The 19,825-nt window shown below is 36.3% G+C and overlaps 1 protein-coding gene and 1 pseudogene across 5 annotated transcripts in view; both read left to right on the top strand.

Annotated features, from left to right (window-relative positions):
• KITLG (KIT ligand) overlaps positions 1 to 6,669 on the top strand; it is an 81,301-nt gene extending 74,632 nt beyond the window's left edge. For 4 of the 5 annotated variants that reach the window (XM_042947330.1, XM_042947326.1, XM_042947329.1 and 1 more), the window contains one exon: positions 5,758 to 6,669. The gene's annotated coding sequence lies outside the window, so the exon portion shown is untranslated. Of the gene's footprint in view, positions 1 to 1,557; positions 1,731 to 5,757 lie in introns of those variants that run through there. The other variant, XM_042947328.1, reaches the window with a different exon arrangement.
• A 4,679-nt stretch (positions 6,670 to 11,348) lies between these two features.
• LOC122225445 lies at positions 11,349 to 19,440 on the top strand (annotated as a pseudogene).
• The last annotated feature ends 385 nt before the right edge of the window (positions 19,441 to 19,825 follow it).

The following is a 19,825-nucleotide window of genomic DNA, read 5'->3' as shown; positions in this document are numbered from 1 at the left end:
CCAGATTCAGAGATTTCTCTCCAGAGAGCTTTTTGCCTTCTCCAGGAGCTCACTCTGATAGTTGGAAAACATTTTCCAACAGTCCCAAATAAGATGATACAATAACAATGTCGCCTATTTCTCTAACATTTTAACCCTGCTATTACACAGACTTCATTTCAGCCTTTAATCGTGCTCTGGATCACCATATCCAAACCATAAATAGCACTTTTTTCCCCCCCTGCTCACGATCTTACCTCCTCTCTAAGGTCATGTTTTCTGTCAAATAATGAATAGACCTTTCATTCAATACTTTTTATTTTCTGGAGCAGTACTCTCCAAGTTGAAATCCTAGCTTTCTAAGAAAAATAATTCCTCTGCCCTTCAACCCCAACATGAGCCTGACTGTTGCTTTCCTGTCTGCCATTTCAGTTCCCTTAAGCTAGACATCCAGAAACCACACATTAAATAGTTAATTGAGTCTTAAAGGCTCAAGTAATGTCCTGGTTGGTTTTAGATTGCATCGCTGGGATCCTGTTTTGGCACACAGGTCTTTAATCATGCGGTTTTTAATTGTGGTATTTGCCCTATGACGTTTGGAGAATGGATTATGATGGGAAAACCCAGGGCACCTGTTTAGGAGGGAAAAAATGGCATTTGAAAACAACCATGGTCAAGCAATTTCTGCATATGTCTGCTAGTCAGGGAACATTCAGGGATAGGAATTGAGCCTGTTTTTCTGTATCTCCTCATAGCAACTCAGCTTGTTGCCTATGTGTTGTAGACTCAAACCAAATACTTGTTGAATGACAGAGTGAATAAATCCTGAATGAAAGTTTAACCACTGGTAAGGAAGATAGTTCTTCTGAAGTAGGGTTTTTTATGTGCAAGATGAGTAAATTGTAGAGACCTGCTATAAAACATTATGCCCCTAGTTAACAATGCTACATTGTGTACTTAAATATGTGATAAGAGGATAGATCTCACATTAAGTGTTCGTACCTCAATAAAATAAATTTTTAAAAATCTTTAAGAAGGTGAAGTAGGACTTATTTTTATCATGTAGGTGTGTGTGTGCGTGTGTATTTAACTTATTGATTTGGGTCAATAGGAAAGTAAAGCGTCCAAAGGGGAAATATAGTCATGAGAAATGACTATTTTTCTTAAAATGTAAAATGTTATTCATGTATACATTCAATCACATTAGGTTTAAAAAGAAGCTCTGGATCATTTAGAAATAAACTCCTCACACATTATTGAGTAGTCAATGTGAAATGGATAAGGAATGAACTGGCATTCTCCTTCATAAATATCTTACTCATCAGGTGTGCAAATCTCTCCAAGACTCAGATACCACCACCTCCAAAAAGCTGACTTCCCAAATTTATAGCCTTCTAATCCTATGTCATATGACATGTAATACTCATGTAATATTAACACATTAATAGGACTTCACAGTTACTTTTATAGTTATTTTGTGTCCACTGCTAAACCATAAGCTCTTACAGGGCAAGGTTTGTTTCTGAGTTTCATTTTGGAATCCCACCAAACTCTATAACATCTACTTTGTGCATACAGTAATGAATAAATATTTGTTGGAGGACAAATGGAGAAGATGAGAATCTCAGAAAATTGCAATAATATGAGAATAAAATTTATGAAAATAAAAACAAAAATAGACCTGGAAAGGATAGGAAAAAGGAAGACAAAAGAGCCAGGTTTCATCATGAATCTGCAGACTCCAAAGTGTGAATATGTAGGTATCATTTGTTACCATTTACTGAGTACCCACTGTGTAGAGTAAAAGCCTTTTGCTTGTCCCTATACCAACAGAGGTTTAAGGCCTGATGAAGAACTTTGTAATTTGGGGAGAGGATTGTGGTGAAGGAAAAGGTTTGGGAGAGCAGAATAGGATGCAGTAAGAGGAAATTTTCTGAGAAATAAGAAAGCCGTAGTAAAAAGTACCAAGATAGAAATGTAATATGCAGTTGTTGTTATATATTTTAAATATTAGATATGATTTGGATTATAGTCATTTTCTTGGTTAACAAGGAAGGGGAAATTACAGGGAATGACTCAGATTTATTGCAAGGATTTCTCCCTCAAGTGGAAGTTTCACCAGCTAAAAAAAAATGAAGACAAATATTGGAATACTAGAACAAAAAACGGAATAATTAGTTCTTCAAATGAAATAACCTGTAATTGGAAAGTGAAAAGAGGAAAGGTTTGATATTTTGAAAACAAGGAAATAACATGGAATATAAGGTAATGAACTAGAAACAAAAGAAACCGGTGCTAAGAGAAAATATACTAATCTATATAAACAGTTTAAAATCGACTTAGTTGACTAGCTGATGCCAAGTATTCATAAGTGGCATTCCACAAGAATTTTTCATTTATTAGCTTGTGTGTAGCAGTTTGAGAAAGAAAGAAAAGAGTATATTATAGGAAAATTTCACTCTTAATTCTTCCCACAGATGTGATTTCAACACACTCTAGTAGATACATTGTTGGATGCAAAGCTTAATATAGCCTACTTGTGTCCTTAAATTGCCTATAGCCTACCAAAGGAAGTAAGACATATGCATAATAACCTATTTTTAAAAGCAAACTAGAAGTTTGCAAAGTTAAAACAATGAAAGGAGCTTACAAGGAAAATGCAATAAGAGATCAAAGGCACTGATTATGGTTGTACAGGATGTGTCCTTGACTCAGAGATATAGATGGTGATATGTATGGACAGACCTCTTAGAACTGTAGTATGCACACCCATAAACAGTTGCTTTATCTGAAAGGAGAAAGAAATCACTAGCAATAGGAGAAAGGCTTCATCATGTAGGTGATGGAGGTGGCATTTATACTGAGCTAGATCTTGGATGACTGGTAACATTTTAATAGCAATAGGGAAGGGGAAATCCAGACACTGCAATTGGTATAAACTAAGAGAGGCCAAAAGTACAGAGAAAGTGTTCGAGTCCATTTGTACAGTTGGACTACAGTGGGAGGTCACACATGAAGGGCTGAAATGCTGAGAAGCAAGGATGTGGGCATCAGTTTGAAAAAATTACAAATACAGGACGTGTACTCTATTGAGTAATGTAAGGAGCTATGGGAGGGCTTCAAAAAAGATGTGAGTAATATATTCAAAACCGAGTATTATGAAAGTAATGAAATGTTGGTGTGGCCGGATGGATGGAAGCAGTGAACTGGAGTCAGGCAGTCCACCTAGGAGGCCAATCTTCCAAATAGATGTGAGAGAATGATGACGTAAACTGGGGTGAGGGCCATGGAAATAGGAAAGCATGGATCTGTTTGGAGATATGCAGTGAAATAATCAACACATTCTAGTTACTGATGGAATGTGAGGCTTGACATCACAGGTAGTACTCAAGGATAATTTGGAGCCTATGAGACTAACCAGATGGCGGTGCCATTAAAAGGAAATAAGAGAAGGAGTTGTTAATAAATATTGATGGGGGCAAATGTCTTAGACTGGAAATTCAAAGAACAGTCAGGGCTGGAGGTAATAGATTTGGGGTTTGGGAGTCATCTACAAAGAATTTTAATTGAGACCTTGGAAGAAGGACTGCATCACTGAGAAGGCCCTGTTTGGTTGACAGTAAATAACATGAGTTTGTAGACACTCATTTGTCAGTGTTATTGAGACACCCCAGCATGGTAAGTGTTGAAAGTAATTTTGGGAGGTCCTGGGTGCCTCAGTCAGTTGGGCATCCGACTCTTGATTTCATCTCAGGTCATGATCTCATGGGTCATGGGTTTGAGCCCTGCATGAGGCTCCGTGCTGCCAGTGCAGTCTGGGATTCTCTCTCTCTGCCCTTACCCCCACTTTCTCTCTCAAATAAACTTAAACTTATTACAAGTAGGCTGGTGGAGAGATTCATAAAAGAAACACAACCTGGACATTTCCTGCAGATCTGGGCTAAGATAGGCGATAATAGATCCTAGATTTGGAATATGGGTAACGTTGAGTCAAATTTTTATCATTTGGCACACACAGGATTTGCCAAAGATCTCTGACTCTTTACCAAATATTTCTTAAGAATTTCAGAGGATTTGCTTTTGAGCTCTTTCTGAGGACACACACATAGAGGATAAGAAGGGATCAGACTTGGGTTCAGGCCATGGCTCTGCAAATAGTTAAGCTGTAGGTTATTGGATGGGTCAGTTGTCTTTTAACCCCTGTTTTTTCAAGTTCTAGTAAGGGGATAATAAGACTCACCCTGCTTATTTCATGAGGTGGTTGCAAGGATCCCAGGGTATCATTATAAAAATTGTTGTTTTGTTTTATGGGAAAACTGTTGTCAACCTTCAAGTTTATTTTCTTTGCTAAGAGACCTGGGAACAAAACTAGAAATAGATTTCCAATCTTCTCTACTTAAGTTTAGAATTTCAAGCTATTCCTTTTTTAAAAAATATATCCTTTTTTATTCTGTGTGATTCCCTTTTGGTTTTTTAATCAAGGCTTATTTAAAAAATATCATCTACTTATATATTTTGGATTTCTGAAGTTTTCTCTTAATTGTTTCTTAATTTTCCTCTTGGGATTTAATTATCCTTTTCCCAGATGCAGGTTCTCTAGTTTCTGGAGTTCTCTGTTTGATAATTTGTCATAGTACAATTTGTAGTAAATTCATTTAGAGAGAGCGGAAAAAAATAGTGCACTTCTTACCATTTATACTGTGGAATGTTATGCAGTTTATATATAACCTTGGTGTTGATGTCAAATATTTAAAAACTGAGATATTTGAAGTCAGGAAATAAGGACGAAGGGTATTGAGTAGGGAAGAAAAAGCAACATACGCGGTTATTTAGTGGTGGTGATTGAAGATATTGTGAAGATACGATCTTTGAAAAAAATAAGTAAGTAGAGAGACTTGATGTGAAAGTTGAAAATCTAAAAGCTGAGTCCAAAGCTCAGTGGATTAGCACCCGCTCTGAAGAACTGAAACAATGTCTGGCTTTAATGTTTCAACAAGTATAAGTTATGTTAAGGCCAAATGAACCTCCCCAGAGACTTTGTCCGGATGTGATGGAGGATTTCTTCCTTTTCTTGGCTGACAGTATTGAAAGCCCTCTTGCTGCTGCTGTTTCCTCAGTTGGGAGAAGTGATGGCTTAGCAGTTAAGATACTGGCATTGCTCAGTGACCAGAAGGCTGCTGTTTGTTGATGGTCTCTTGTTAGCTTCTCCACTGATGTCTCCTTAATGCTACTGCATTTCTCTCTAGACACTGTCTTTGTCTTTCAAAAACCCTCTCCCCTCACTATGTATATACTACCTTTTCATAGCCTGGCTAGAGAAATTCAAGGCTGCAAAATAACCCTCTTACCACAAATGGAAACAATCTATAGTATGCAAATGGGTGTGAAGGCCACTGGGTATTCATTCATCCATCCTTATGTTCCAGGAATATTTATTGAATATTTCCTCTGCCAGGTATTATTCTAGGTGTTGGAGTACAGCAGTAAAAAAGATAGACAAAGGTCTCTGTCCTCATGGAGCTTACATTTTAATGAGAGGAGAGAGTCAAACAATGAGTAAGATCATTCAGATAATGTTAAATGTTCCCAGGGAGGTCACGGAGAGTGACTAATCATTGCATCTAGGAAAAGATTTGTCAAGTTCTTGTAGCTTGTGTAAGTGAAGCTTGTATTTTAAGTATATTACTCATTCTGTAGTCCTATGAATTCAGCTATTGAGAATGGAAAGAAGGCAGAAAGCAGATACACCATAATCTCTCTCTTTTCTTTCCTCTCTAGGCGGGTAACAGTTCATGTTTGCTTCATAAATGAAGCAGCTTTAAACAAATTCATATTCTGTCTGGAGTAACAGACTGCATTTTTATCTGTTCTTGCTACCCATGACTCTATATGGATGATTCACAAGTTGGAACAAAGTGTTTTACTGTGAAACTGGCACTGAATTAATCATCTATAAAGAAGACCTTGCATGGAGCAGGACTCTATTTTAAAGACCTGGGGGACTGGTGGTCTCATTTAGAACTTGCAACTGACGTTGGGAGAGAAAGCACGTGTCCCCGATTGCATGCACCATTTTGCATGCCTCCAGAAGTGTCTAATTGCTGAAAAGTCACATAGCTTTATTTTCAGTTACAACCTGCAGTTCATAGTAATCTTGGTCTTTGCAAGTAGATTTCATCCTGTATAGTGGGGATAATTTTTCTGAAATGAATCTAGAAAAAATGTTAAAAACAAAAACTCAACAGCATCAGCCAGTCTACATTTAGAAAGCAGTAGGAACAAAATGATTGGAGTAGGCAACATGTCAGCCTTGTAGCTGCTAATTAATGGTCTGGGTCTGATCTTGGTCTCTTCTTGACATAAACCTATCTCCCACTAGACAAATGGACATGGTTAGCTGGATCTATCCATGCTTGGGAGTCAGTATTGTAGTAGAACAGTGATGACATCAATAAAATGGAAAAAAAAAAACCTGAATGGGAGAAAATAATTGCAAGTCAAATATCTGATAAGGGGCTAATAGCTAAACCTACCAAGAACTCCTACAATAATAGCAAAAAAAAAAAAAAAAAGAAAAGAAAAGAAAAGAAAAAAATTTCTAACTTAAAATGGGAAGATCTGAGTAGATGTTTTTCCAAAGAAGACCTGCAAATGGCCAACAGGTACATGAAAAGATGCTCACCATCAATCACCAGAGCAATACAAATCAAAACCACAATGAGATATCCCTCATACCTGTTAGAATGGCTATTATCAAAAAGATAAGAATTAAAAGGGAACCCTGTGCACTGTTGGTGGGACTGTATATTGGTGCAGTCGCTATGGGAAATTTTGAGTTTCCTCAAAAAAATTAGAACTGCCATGTTATCCAGGAGTTCCACATCTGGGTATTTGAGGAAAATGAAAACACATTCTAAAAGATGTATAAGCCCCATGTTCATTGCATTATTATTTATAATAGCCAAGATATGGAAACAATGTAAGTGTCCATCAATAGATGAATAAAGAAAATGTGTTACATGTGTGTGTGTATAACACACGTATTATACATACAGTTGATTCCGCTCTAAAAATGAAATCTTGCCATTTGTGACAACATGGATGGAACTTGAGGGCATTATGCTAAGTGAAATAGGTCAGAATGAGAAATACCATATGATCTCTCTTATATGTGGAATCTAAAAAAAATTTTTAGGTAAAAAAATTAAAAATACCAAGCTCATAGATACAAAGGACAGATTGGTAGTTGCAAGGGATGGGGGTGGTTGGGAGAAATGGATGAACTGGGTTGTTTTTGTTTTGGTTTGCTTTGGTTTAAGTAAGTTGAATAAAAATGTAAAAAAAAACAAACAAACAAAAAAAAAAAAACCACCCCCTAAAAAAAACATTGATGCCTTTGCAGAGAGGAGACTCTCCAAAGGAGTTATGGCCCAAAGAAGCCATGAACACTGAACAGCATGGTCACTGAGGAGGACATTTTGCACCCCTTTCCCCTACCACTTATAGAGTGTATAAATTGTGCTTGCAAAATATATTATGAAATGTTTATATTCTAAAACTATTACAGAGTTATGTAAAGGGACTTAAGAGAAATTGCTGAATGTATGAAGGTCTCATTTTCAATTTACATCATGAGAGAAACTAAAAATTATATTTAGTATCTAAGATTAGAAAACCACACCCACATGGTAATATGGGTATTGAAAATTAGGTTACTTGGCTTTTATAAGAATGAAAGGAATCAGGAAATTTTAGTTATTTCTCATATAATCACCATTATCAGTTTAAGGGATCCATTTATTTAAAATCAGGCACTCTATATTAATATTTATGAATTTAAAATAGCGAGCTTTATGTAGTTACGCATGTCAGTTTGCTGTTTAAAATGTGTGACAGCGTTTGTTGTATTAAGAGTGAATTTGGTAAGAATTCTCAAGATGGACATCATGCTTTTAAACTAAAACTTGTAAGACATTTTGTGAATTTCCCTTGACATTTTTTTTAATAGTCGAAGATCTGACTAAAGAAATGGTTTCTTGTGGTTTAAGATTCTTTCAGTAGATCATGAACATACAGATGAAGGGATCCAAAGCTTTCTATTATAATTTAATTCTTGTTATAACATTATTGTCATGTTCTACCCCCTCAGATGATCATTTTCAATGTAGTGATACAAAAGGGCATGAAAAACTGCTAGCTTTCCTTTATTTCAAAAGTCCAAGAATTTCTAGTATAGTTGGACTTCATGTTAAAAGATCCAAATACAACCCCAGTGAAGCGGCTTTTGCGTTTTGTACCAAAAAGCCCAGATGATTTCTACGATCCCTTCCTTCTCTAAAGTGCTGGGCTTCCTCAGATGGTAGTCATTTCTCTAAGATACAACCCAGGTGCTTTGGGAAGCTGCATTGACTTACTCAGGCCCTTAAATATCCCATGGATCAAACGTTTAGTAATAAAACCAGCGATCAGTTTAATTGCTGAAAGGACCTGACTCTCAGTGTGTGACTTTGATTTTTTTGAAGAAACTAGATATAAGTTAGTATGAGTCATGTGTGTAGGTCAGGTGTAGATTGAGAAGATTGATACTTCTCAATTTAATAGTTTATTTCACCAATGGTTTTGATTTTCTTAGCCATGAGAAAATGCTGTTTAATGAGCTTGAGAGTACAATAAATGCACTTTTATTCTCAAAGGCAGGAGCTGGGTTTTAACGCTCAAGGACATGGTCCTAATCAATAGAGTTAAATAACAAATTCAGCAAGTTATGAAATCTGGCATCATAGGCAAGGGGTGATATATTCTACCTAATTAAATGTATTAGTTCATTGAGAGTTACGTGAATTACCAATTTTTAAAACACTAAAGTTCAGTAAAATGCATGAACAGTAGAAAAAGGCTGAACATGATTTTGGATGCTGGCTGCTTGGGAATTATATGTCATATCTGCTTTGAGATGAATATGTGTGTGTGTATGTGTATGTGTGTGTGTATATATATATATATATATACACACACACATACACACATTTGCTTTATTTTATCTGATATGTGTGCTGAATATCCTTCAGAAATCATGGAAAACTCACAACTGATATTATCAATCATGAAATCACCTTTTAAATTGGTGCCATGTATCTGATATCTTTTGTAATGTTCCAAAATTGCCTTTTAAAATGATCTCAGAAGTCTGCAGATTCTAAATTATACTAAAAGCTTTGCACCTCTTTGGTAGAACACAAGTCTATAAAGAAACTGGCTCTGTGATAAATGGTGCCTGCCCAGTAATATCAAAGTGTTGCCGGATTTTGTATTATAATCTAACATGCTTACCACACTGCCATTTTTTAATGAGTCAGAGACAAATTTCAGTTTTTTTTCAATATGATAATAGAATAAGTACCCTATTCTCTTTAAAAAGAATTAAGTATATGAAGAATGAAAACATGTGTTTTTTAATGTAGTGTTTGCTTTTCGTAAGAATTAACACATTTAATTGAGTATGAAAGTACTTCGGGGAAACTTTGTGGCATATTTTGGTATTCTAATTCAACTGAGGTTTGAAATTAACAGAAAAATCCATTCATGATTCATGATTTATGGATATCTCAATATTTTTCTGCAGCTAGGTTTTGGTTTCAAAATGTAATTCCAATATGGGGCTTTTAGCCATTTCCCACGTATTCTTAGAAATTTTTCAAAAGACAGTTTCGCATAGTGAGGCAGATGTTGGAAAAAATTGTGAGAAACTTCTCTGCTGTTAACGGATATTGGTAAGTCACCTCTTCTCTTTGGATCTCCATGTTTTATTTACGGTGAAGTTGGAGGTCACACCTTAGGTGTGAAACCTATTGATATCTGACTGACAAAGACAACAAAATAGATCTGAAACTATTCCATATGAGATATTCCATTCTGATCTGTGAATAATCAGTTTGAACACGAAAAGTCATTGCTATTCTTGTTTGTAATGTAAATAGGATCCATTAGTAAAAGTAAAATTCAATCTCCTATAGGGTGAATTGGGTAACCATTTACACAAGAGATGGCTTTTTCCTTTGCTTAAGTAAACATTTTTGGATCACCTCTGAAGAATGAAAACCACAAGTGCATTTTAGTCAGGAAGAGATACTATAAGATATGTGCAACATTTGGAAATGCACCAAATTAAGCATTTAAATGCTGTCATTTTATTAAAAGCTTAGAACAGAAATGTAAGATGCTTAAAGTTTTTGAGTGCCAAAAAATAATTTATAATCCATTTGGAAAGGGGTCATCCATAAATTTCATTTTAAAATTAGAAGGTGGGATAAGAATTTTAAAGTAAGCCAGCTTGTCTTTGAAACAGTATTATTTTGTAAAATTGGCATTAAAATATAAACATTGAAATTCTAACTAGTTAATTTATGATATTTTATTGCACAAATTATGGTTTTGCTGCTTTTCATTAACAAGTCTGGAAATGCCTTTGTTACAAATAAAGTAATGGTACTTTTATTTCCTAACAAGATGTTTTAGAAATAATTTAAAGTGGATATTCATAATCCTAAAATGTTTCCTAAGCATTGTAAATTTATAACTGCCATCTCCAACTACATCCTTATGATGTTTTTAAAAATAAAATTGTTTTAAAAACATAGTATTTTCAACTACTTGATTTCTCAGCTATAAGGCTCAAAATTTTTCAATAAAAATATCCTATATTCTAAGGATTAATGTGTGATTATAGTGTCCATTTGTTGCTATTTTTTAAATTGATGGACTTGAAAAGTATTCAAACATTTAGATGGATGCATAGATACATTGCTAGTTCATTCATAGATTGGAGTTTGCATATTATAATGTAAATGTATGTCAACACTATTCTAGTTTATTATGACTGAAGTGTAATTAAATAAAAAACGTTGTAAAATGTGATGTGTATGTGTATATACTATATGTGTACTTTTTAAACTAGGTATATGTCCTGACCCTTTTTTATACAGGTTTGAATTTGAAATTACATTATATATATACATATACTTTATTGTTCTAAATAAAGAATTTTATGCACTCTCATAAGTTTGCTTTGTCATTTGATATCAAGGTTATCACACATATTTAAAAAATGGTTGAGCATATAAGCTAAAATCTAGATTTTGTTATAATATGGACGTATTTATCGGTTACTAAAATAGGTAAGGTAATCGAAGAAGATAAAGTTAACACTGTTTGACCTCAAGAGGTTTCTAACTTGGTTGGGGAGAAGATCTGAAAACGACTATAATATTTATAAAAACACACTGAAGTTATTACCTAAGTATAAAGCTGAGGTCCAGTTAATGTCCTTAGAGCATGCAGAAAGGAGGAATGGATATAGACTACATGGGATTATGGAGGAGTTGGGTGTTTGGGCTAATAAGACTTACAAGGGTGAGACAAATTTTGACAGAGGAGAATTAGGCCCAGTCTGAGCAGCACCTTCCAAAGCAAGAAGCTATACAAGTTCTTATTCTATCAGATCAAATCAGTGCGCCCAGAGTATATAATGCAAAAAGAGATACACAGAGAGATGAGAGCATGACCTTGAATGTCACAACAAGGAGGGTAGACATTCTTAGGGGCCATGGGAAACCACTGTGTGTTTCTGAGAAGAGGAATGGCAAGATCAAACACCATGGTGGCTAATGTGGTTTAGGCAATAAATCATTATCCTGCTAACCTCTGGTCGGTATTTGACTTTTCAGACCATATACCCTAGCTTTATGACATAATATTTATTCACCCACCATTTCTTTTCAACTTCTTTGCTTATTCTGCCTTTTCTGTTCAGCCTTTGTATTGCAATTTCACCAATTTAAGCCTAGACAATTTTAATAACCTCCTAACTGATCACACATACCTAGCCCTTTTTCAATCAGTTCCTCAAGTTAGAACAAATAATATGGAGACATCTGATATTTTTCTCTGGTTGGAACACTTAAATCGTTTCTCATTATTTTCAAAGGAAAACCCAAATGCCTTAACATGGCTTACAAGGCCCTCCTTGGTCCATCTCATAATTTGGGGGAAGGAGAGGAGATTGCTAATTGTTTTTACTTTTAAGCCATAAACAATGTGAGGGGTAGGACCATGAATATTTATAACACTATGTTCCCCAAATTTAATATAATAAAGTGTGTAATGAAACAAAATTTTAACTGAGTAGATACTACCTATTGTAATGTCTGATAAGTTATTTTCTATAACATTTTATTATGAACAGTTTGAAATATGTATAAAAATACAGTAGTGTAATGTAACCCCATGTAACCATAGCCTAGGTTCAACTTTACTCAACTACAGAATGATCTTGTATCTAAGTCTCCTATCTATACTCTTTATCCACTCCCCCTTTCATATTACTTTTAGGCCAATACCCAAAAATATTTGATCTGTAAATATGTATTTCTAAATTTAAAAAAAAACCTTGATATACTTGCCACACTTAAGAAAAATGAACAATTCCTTAATATTAGAGTCAGTAAGTATTCATATTTCAATTGTCTCATCATTATACATTTCAATATTGCACTACAGCAGGCTATAAAATAAAGGCAAAAGTATCCCTTCAACATTCATTGTATTTAGATCCCCCCCCACACACACACAGATGAACACCATTACTTTGTGTTAACTTTGAGAACTTTTTGGCATAAGCAAACTATATACATATATGTGAATATGTGTGTGCGTGTGTGTGTGTATATATATATATATATATATATATATATATATATACACACATATATATGTATATAATGCTATTCTGTAGCCTTACATTTTTCATTTATTAGAAGAATGTGTAACATTCAATAGACCTCTATTCACTGTGCCACAATAGCCAGGAAATTATAGATGGACACTGAGACTGTAATATAATGTGTGCCCTTTGGAATTCCAAAGCCGATACTTTGCAAAATCCAATGTATTTTCAAAACTTTTCCTTCATCTTACTCAAAATTAAAGTGAGTCTGTCTTCTGAGGATGTATCTATCTCTTCAGCCCTCTCATTTGGTGGCTGTGTTTCCTCCATAACAATCACAGGGTCCAGAAGTGAGTTATCTGTTCTTACCGCTTCTGTATTACTTTCTCCTCCCTCCTCCCTCCCAGATTTGAATCTCATTAGATTTTCCACTGCCACTCACTGTTCCTTCCATATATAACTCCCAGGCTCTACGGCCTCATTTCTTGATGGTGTTAGCATCTGGTTCACTGTCACTCATTTGTACTCCTGTCTTCATTCTTGGGATTTTGATATGCACATTAATGATCCTTTCAACATCCTGTCCCTTCAGGTCCTCAAACTTTTCTCCTAATGAACCAGTCCTCAACACCATCCTAGTCCCCTAGTTTGATGGTCTTCCTGTAGCCTTTGTCATTGCCATTAATTGCAATCCATTCATCCTTCAATTCCATGTATTCCATCTCTGACCACCACTTTGTATCTTTCCAGTTTATTCTCTTTGATCCAGTGGGCCTGTCAATCTATCGATTCTACCGTTTTCCACTAATTGTCAAACTTGATGTCCTCTCTTCTCTCCTTATACAGGTTAAAACCCACAATCCAGCATTAATAATCACTCTCCTGCATATACCTTCTATTTAATCCCTCTCATTTCCTAATATTTGCTTGTTAAATGATAACCCTGCTCAAATCCAGTTCTCTATGCACTCTCTGTCTGCACTCGTATGGCTAAACATGTCTGGTGTACAACACGCCATCATGCCTACTAATTTCTCTGTAGATTCCTTCCCATCAAGTGGGTCTTAATGCTGCTCAACAATTCTATTTCTCTAGTCCGTTGCTTTTCCATTCTCATAGCTATTTCATACATTATTTTCTCTTCCAAACCACCCATTACATTTCTCATTCCCACTCTTAGCCGATAAGCTTGATTGCTATTTTACCTGCAAACTGAAAGAATAGAACTTCCAAAGACCCCTAATGCCTGGAGGCTGATTTTCTGTGAAGCTAAAGAAATTCAGGTTTCTGGTCCTCACTTATACAGGCCCTCTATATGTCATAGAGAGGAGCTAGCAATGTATTCATATAGTAATATATTTTTGTAAAATTTGCAGCCATTTGCATTTATCTTTAAGATATTAAAGTACCTCTCATGTGGGAATGGCTTCCAGAAACACTCCCACTGGACACTGTGCCAATTTACTAGGACACCATGACCTAAAAGTATATGTGAGGTTGTATCATGATGCCCTAGTGAATGTGTCTTATGGATCTGGCACCAGAAGTATGCGGGTGATGGATGAGAAATGAGTTTTGAAATGAATGGAGGCAGAATCCAGTTTGTGGGAAATTTTCACAATCATCAGTCTCCTGATATGTAAAACTGTAAGTGGAAGACTAAGGTTTCATTAATGCCTGGTCAAAATAATAGCTTTCCCCAATCACAAAATGCTCAGTAGTACAGAGTATACAATTATAAACAAAACCATACATTTTTTTTTCTCTTAGTGGTGAGGAAATACAATAGAATTTAATAAAATTGCTGTGTTTATAGAACCAGAAAATCCGTATGTGAGATAACATGTTTTCGGCTTCTCAATACACTGGTCTCAACAAATGTGTAGTGTTGTATATCCACTATTATAGAACATACAGAATTGTTTAATTGCCCTAAAAAAAAATCCCTTGTGCTTTACCTATTCAAAATCTCTTCCATTCCCCTGTACCTCTAGAAACCAGTAATTTTTTTTATTGTTGTTACAGTTTCTATGTTTTCCAGAGTATCATATAATTGCAATTACATAATGTGTAGCCTTTTCAGACGAGTTTCTTTCACCTAGAAATATGCATTTAATACTCATCTATGTCTTTCATGGCTTGGATAGCCCATTTCTTTTTATCATAGAATAATATCCCTTTGTATGAATGTGTCACACTTCGTTTATCTATTTACCTATTAAGGACATCTTGGTTGTTTCCGGTTTTTGGTGATTATGAATTAAGCTGCTCTAAACGTTCATGTTTTTGGAACACAGAAGTTTTCAAATCAGTTGGGTAAATGCCCAGGAGCATGATTTCTGGACCATATGGTACACCTATGTGTAGATTTGTAAGAAAACATAAAACTGTCTTCTAAAGTGGCAGGGCCATTCTGCATTCCTAGCAGCTATGAATATAAAGTTCTGCTGCTGCACGTACTCACTAGCAATTGTTATGGTCAGTCTGTTGGATTTTAGCCATTCTAATAGATGAGTACTGGTTTATCATCATTGTTTTAATTTGCAGTTCCCTAATGACAAATGATGGTGAGGATTTTTTCATGAGCTTATTTGCCATCTGTTTATCTTCTTTGGTGAGGTGTCTTTTCAAATCTTTCGTCCATTTTTAAATTGGGTTATTTGTTTCCTTACTGATGAATTTTAAAAGGTTCTTGTATATATTTACAGGCAAACCCTCTGTCAGATATGTGTTCTACACATATTTGCTAGTTTGTGGCTTGTCTTTTCATTCTCTTAACATTGTCTTTCATAGGGCAGCTTCAAGCATTTTTTAACATATTTTAAAACTTTCTAAAGAATTTTTGTGTAACAAGATGGTCTCCCTAACATAAGGCTGTTGGGACATAATGACATTTTAAGGACTTGGAACTTGTAATGACTTCTAACATAGTTTTAAAGACTCCAAACAAACAAACAAACAAACAAAAACAAACAAAACATTAGAAGAAAAAAGATAAAACTCAGACATTTAACTCCAGTCTGGAAAGATGTTTTGGAATCGTTCATAAAAATAATTGAGAAATTATAAACTAATTCAAACATATAAAATCGATATAAAGGATCCCTTTCTGTAATCATTGTATTTATTTATTAAAGACCTAGGAGTTTTAAGAAGATGGCAGAGTAGGAGGATCCTGAACTCATCTCATCCCATGGACATACAAATATAACAGCTGCATCCATACGACTAACTCTGAAAAACCACCTGAAGACTGGCAGAACAGACTTTTCACTGTTAATCATAGAAAAGGGTAGAAGAGATAGAGACATAGTTGCGAACCAAACCCCTGGTCAGACTAACCAGAAACAGGAGGGACATCACAAGTATGGAAAAGCAAGAGGATCAGACACCACACTGGGCATCTCTGGCACTGGGGACCTCCCCTGGGAAGACCGTTCCCATAGCATCTAGCTTTAAAAACCAGCAGGACTTTATTCCAAGAACTTTAAAAATCAGTGGGGCTTAACTCCAGCAGCTTTAAAAACCAACAGGTTTAACTTCAGGAGAGCCAGAGGGTGGTAGAAAACTGAGACCCTGCCCTTAAAAAGTCAGCATTCTAAATAATTTGGCCCCAGACACAGATCAGAAGCAGCAGTTTGAAAAGCGTTTGGGGTATATGTGAAGGAGATTCATTGAATAATCTTAGAATGTGTGTAAGAGGGACAGGGATCTGTAGGAGATTTCTCCTAGAACAAAAGTTCTGGTGGCTGCCATTTCTTTTCCCGTCCCCCAACCTAGATAGCCAGACACTTTTCTGGAACCAGTGCTAACACCTTCCATTTATCTTGTTAGAACTGCACGACTTACCCCAACGTTCCCCTGTGAACCCACTGCATCCCAACTGCCTGCTTCCACAGGCATCCACCTCACCTGGAGCAGCCCCAGCCATGACTGGCACCACACCAAAGTGGCTCATGCCCTGGTGAGGCTGGTGGGAGATAACCCCACACACCAGTGCACCTCTAGGTCCTGCAGCTGTGCCCTGCCCTTTGGTGCACCTGCTGCTGTGACAGAGAGGCTAATTGCAGAGAGCTAGGGTGAGTACCTGCCCTGCTCACCAATAAGCCCAAGTGGGCCACAAAGAAGGTCCTTAATAATATGGGGAGGAAACCCTGCCCAGTGTGCCCACAGCAAGCAAAACAGATCCTTGCAACCAGCTAGGCCAAAGGAAATCACAGCTCAGTCACAAGAGGAGGGTGCATTCAGCCCACATGGGAAACCCTTGGAGTGCCTGGTTCTGATGACCAGAAGGCATTGTGCTACAGGACCTCTTCTATGCAAGGTCACTACTTTCAAGACCAGAAGACATAACTGGCCTACATAATATATAGAAACAAACACAGAGAGAAAAAAATGAGGAGGCAGAAGAACATGTCCCAAATGAAAGAACAAGATAAAAATTATAGCTAAATGAAGTGGAGATAAGCAATATGACTGATAAAGAATTCAAAACAATGGTCATAAAGATAGTCACTGGACTTAAGAGTGGAAGAACTCAGTGAGAATTTCAATAAACAGAAAATATAAAAAAGAGCCAGTCAGAGCTGAAGAATTCAATAACTTGAAATAACAAGTACACCAATTGAATCAACAGGGGATTAGAGAATGCAGAAGAACATATTAGCAATCTGGATGACAGGGTAATGACAAGTAACCAAGCTGAACAGCAAAAAGAAAAAAAAAGAATAAAAAAAATGAGAATAGGTTAAGGGAACTCTGTGAGATCAAGTGTAATAACATTTGCATTATAGGTCTCCCAGAAGGAGAAGAGAGAGAGGAGGAGGCAGAAAACTTATGTAAAGAAATAATAGCTGAAAACATCCTAATCTGCAGAAAGAAACAGACATCCAGGTCCAGCAAGCACAGAGAGACCCTAAAAATATGGACCCAAAGATGTCTACACCAAAACACATTATAATTAAAATGGCAAAAAGTAATAATAAAGAGAGAATTTTAAAGGCACCAAGAGAAAACAGTTTCATAGAAGGGAAATCTCACAAGGGTATCAACTGATTTTTCAGCAGAAACTTTGAGGGCCGGAAGGAAGTGGCATAAGGTATTCAAAGTGCTGAAAAGAAAACACCTATAACAAAGAATATTCTACCCAGCAAGATTATCATTCATCATAGAAGAGAAAAAGGGTTTCTCAGACAAACATAAGTTAAAGGAGTTTATCACTACTAAACTAGCCTTACAAGAAATGTTAAAGAGAATTCTCTAAATCGAAAGAGAAGGTCATAACTAGAAGAAAATAATGAACAGAAAAAATTTCACAGGTAAAAGCAAACCTGTAGTAAAGGTACTAGATTAATCATTTATAAAGCCAGTATGGAGGTTAAAATACAAAATTAGTAAAATCAATTATATCTACAAAAAATTAGTCAAAGGATATACAAAATAAAAGATGTAAAATATGACATTATATACATAAAATGTGAAGTGGACAGTAAAACTTTCGTGCTTCTGGATGTGTTCAAAGTTAAGAGACCATCAACTGAATATACTACTATACACATAACAGGTTATAATTGAACCCCATAGTAACCACAAGTCAAAAATCTGTAATACACAAAAAACAAAGAGAAAGGAATACAAGCATAACACTAAAGAAGGCCATCAAACCACACAGGAAGAGAACAAGAGAAAAAGAACAGAGAAGAACAAAAAGAATGGGCATTAAGAAGTAGAAATTTTCAGTTATAATATAAATAAGTCACAGGGATGAAAAGTACAGCATAGGGAATATAGTCAATGAAATTATAATAACACTATTTGGTGACAGATGGTGACTACACTAATTGTGATGAGCACTGTGTTAGTATAGAATTGTTGAAACATTATGTTGCGTATCTGAAACTAATATAACACTGTATGTTAATTATAATTTAAAAAGTACCTACAATTAACAGAATGGCACCAAGTACACACCCATCAATAATTACTTTAGAGTTTTCTCCAGCTTTTGGGTGGTGGCCACTTCTGGGCTCTGTCTTCCGGTAGGTGGAGGATGAGGTAGCATGGACAGCAGCCCTGGCACCCCGCACCCCGCCACCCTCAGCCACCCGCCCACCTGCCTGCCTGCCTCCCCTGAGCCTGCTGAGGCCCAGCAAGCGGCCCAGATGCAGGCCATCAAACGTGTGGTGGAGTACTACAGTGTTGTAGTAAAACGTGCCTACTGATCAGTTACACAACCAATGCATTTCCTGGAGAATATATCCCACTGTCTTTGACAACTATTCTGCCAATGTTATGGTGGATGGAAAACCAGTGAATCTGGGCTTATGGGATACAGCTGGACAAGAAGATTATGACAGATTACGTCCCTTATCCTCTCAGCGAACGGATGTATTCTTAATTTGCTTTATCTTTTGTGAGTCCTGTGTCATTTGAAAATGTTGGAGCAGAGTGGTACCCTGAAGTGCAGCACCACTGTCCCAACACCCCCATCATCTTGGTGGGAACTAAACTCGACCTCAGGGATGACAAAGACAGGATTGGGCAACTGAAAGACAAGAAGCTGACTCCCATCACCTACCAGCAGGGTTTGGCCATAACGAAGTTAGATGGGTGCTGTAAAATACCTAGAGTGCCTGGCTGTCACGCAGAGAGGCCTCAAGACAGTGTTTGATGACGCTAGTCGAGCAGTTCTCTGGCCCCCTCCAGTCAAGAGGAGGGAAAGAAAATGCCTGCTGTTGTAAATATCTGGGCCCCTCTCCTGCCCTGTCCCCCTCGGAACCTTTGTACACTTTGCTCAAATATGGTGGAGCCTTCACACTCAATGCCATCTTTTTGTTACAGATTAGTTTTTCCATAAAACCATTTTGAACAAATCAGTAATTTTTAGGATTTATTTGTTTAAAGTTTAAGACTTCAAATTTTCACATTAAAATGTATCCCTAAAATGGCAAGCTTTCTTAAAGCCTTATTTTTCAAAAGCCCTTACTCTTGCTCAGATTAAGAGTTGCTCAGATTAAGATCCTCATGGATCGAGGGTAATGACTCAGCTCTCTGGATCAATCTTTTTTATTTTGTAGTGAGATTTTGTTTCTTTAAGTTAGTGTATTAGCTTTGGCTGAGATCTGG

The sequence above is a fragment of the Panthera leo genome, chromosome B4, assembly GCF_018350215.1.
Source record: "Panthera leo isolate Ple1 chromosome B4, P.leo_Ple1_pat1.1, whole genome shotgun sequence".
In the NCBI taxonomy this organism is placed as follows: domain Eukaryota; kingdom Metazoa; phylum Chordata; class Mammalia; order Carnivora; family Felidae; genus Panthera; species Panthera leo.
Note: the sequence above shows the minus strand (reverse complement) of the source record. Positions and strands in the feature narration are given on the sequence as shown.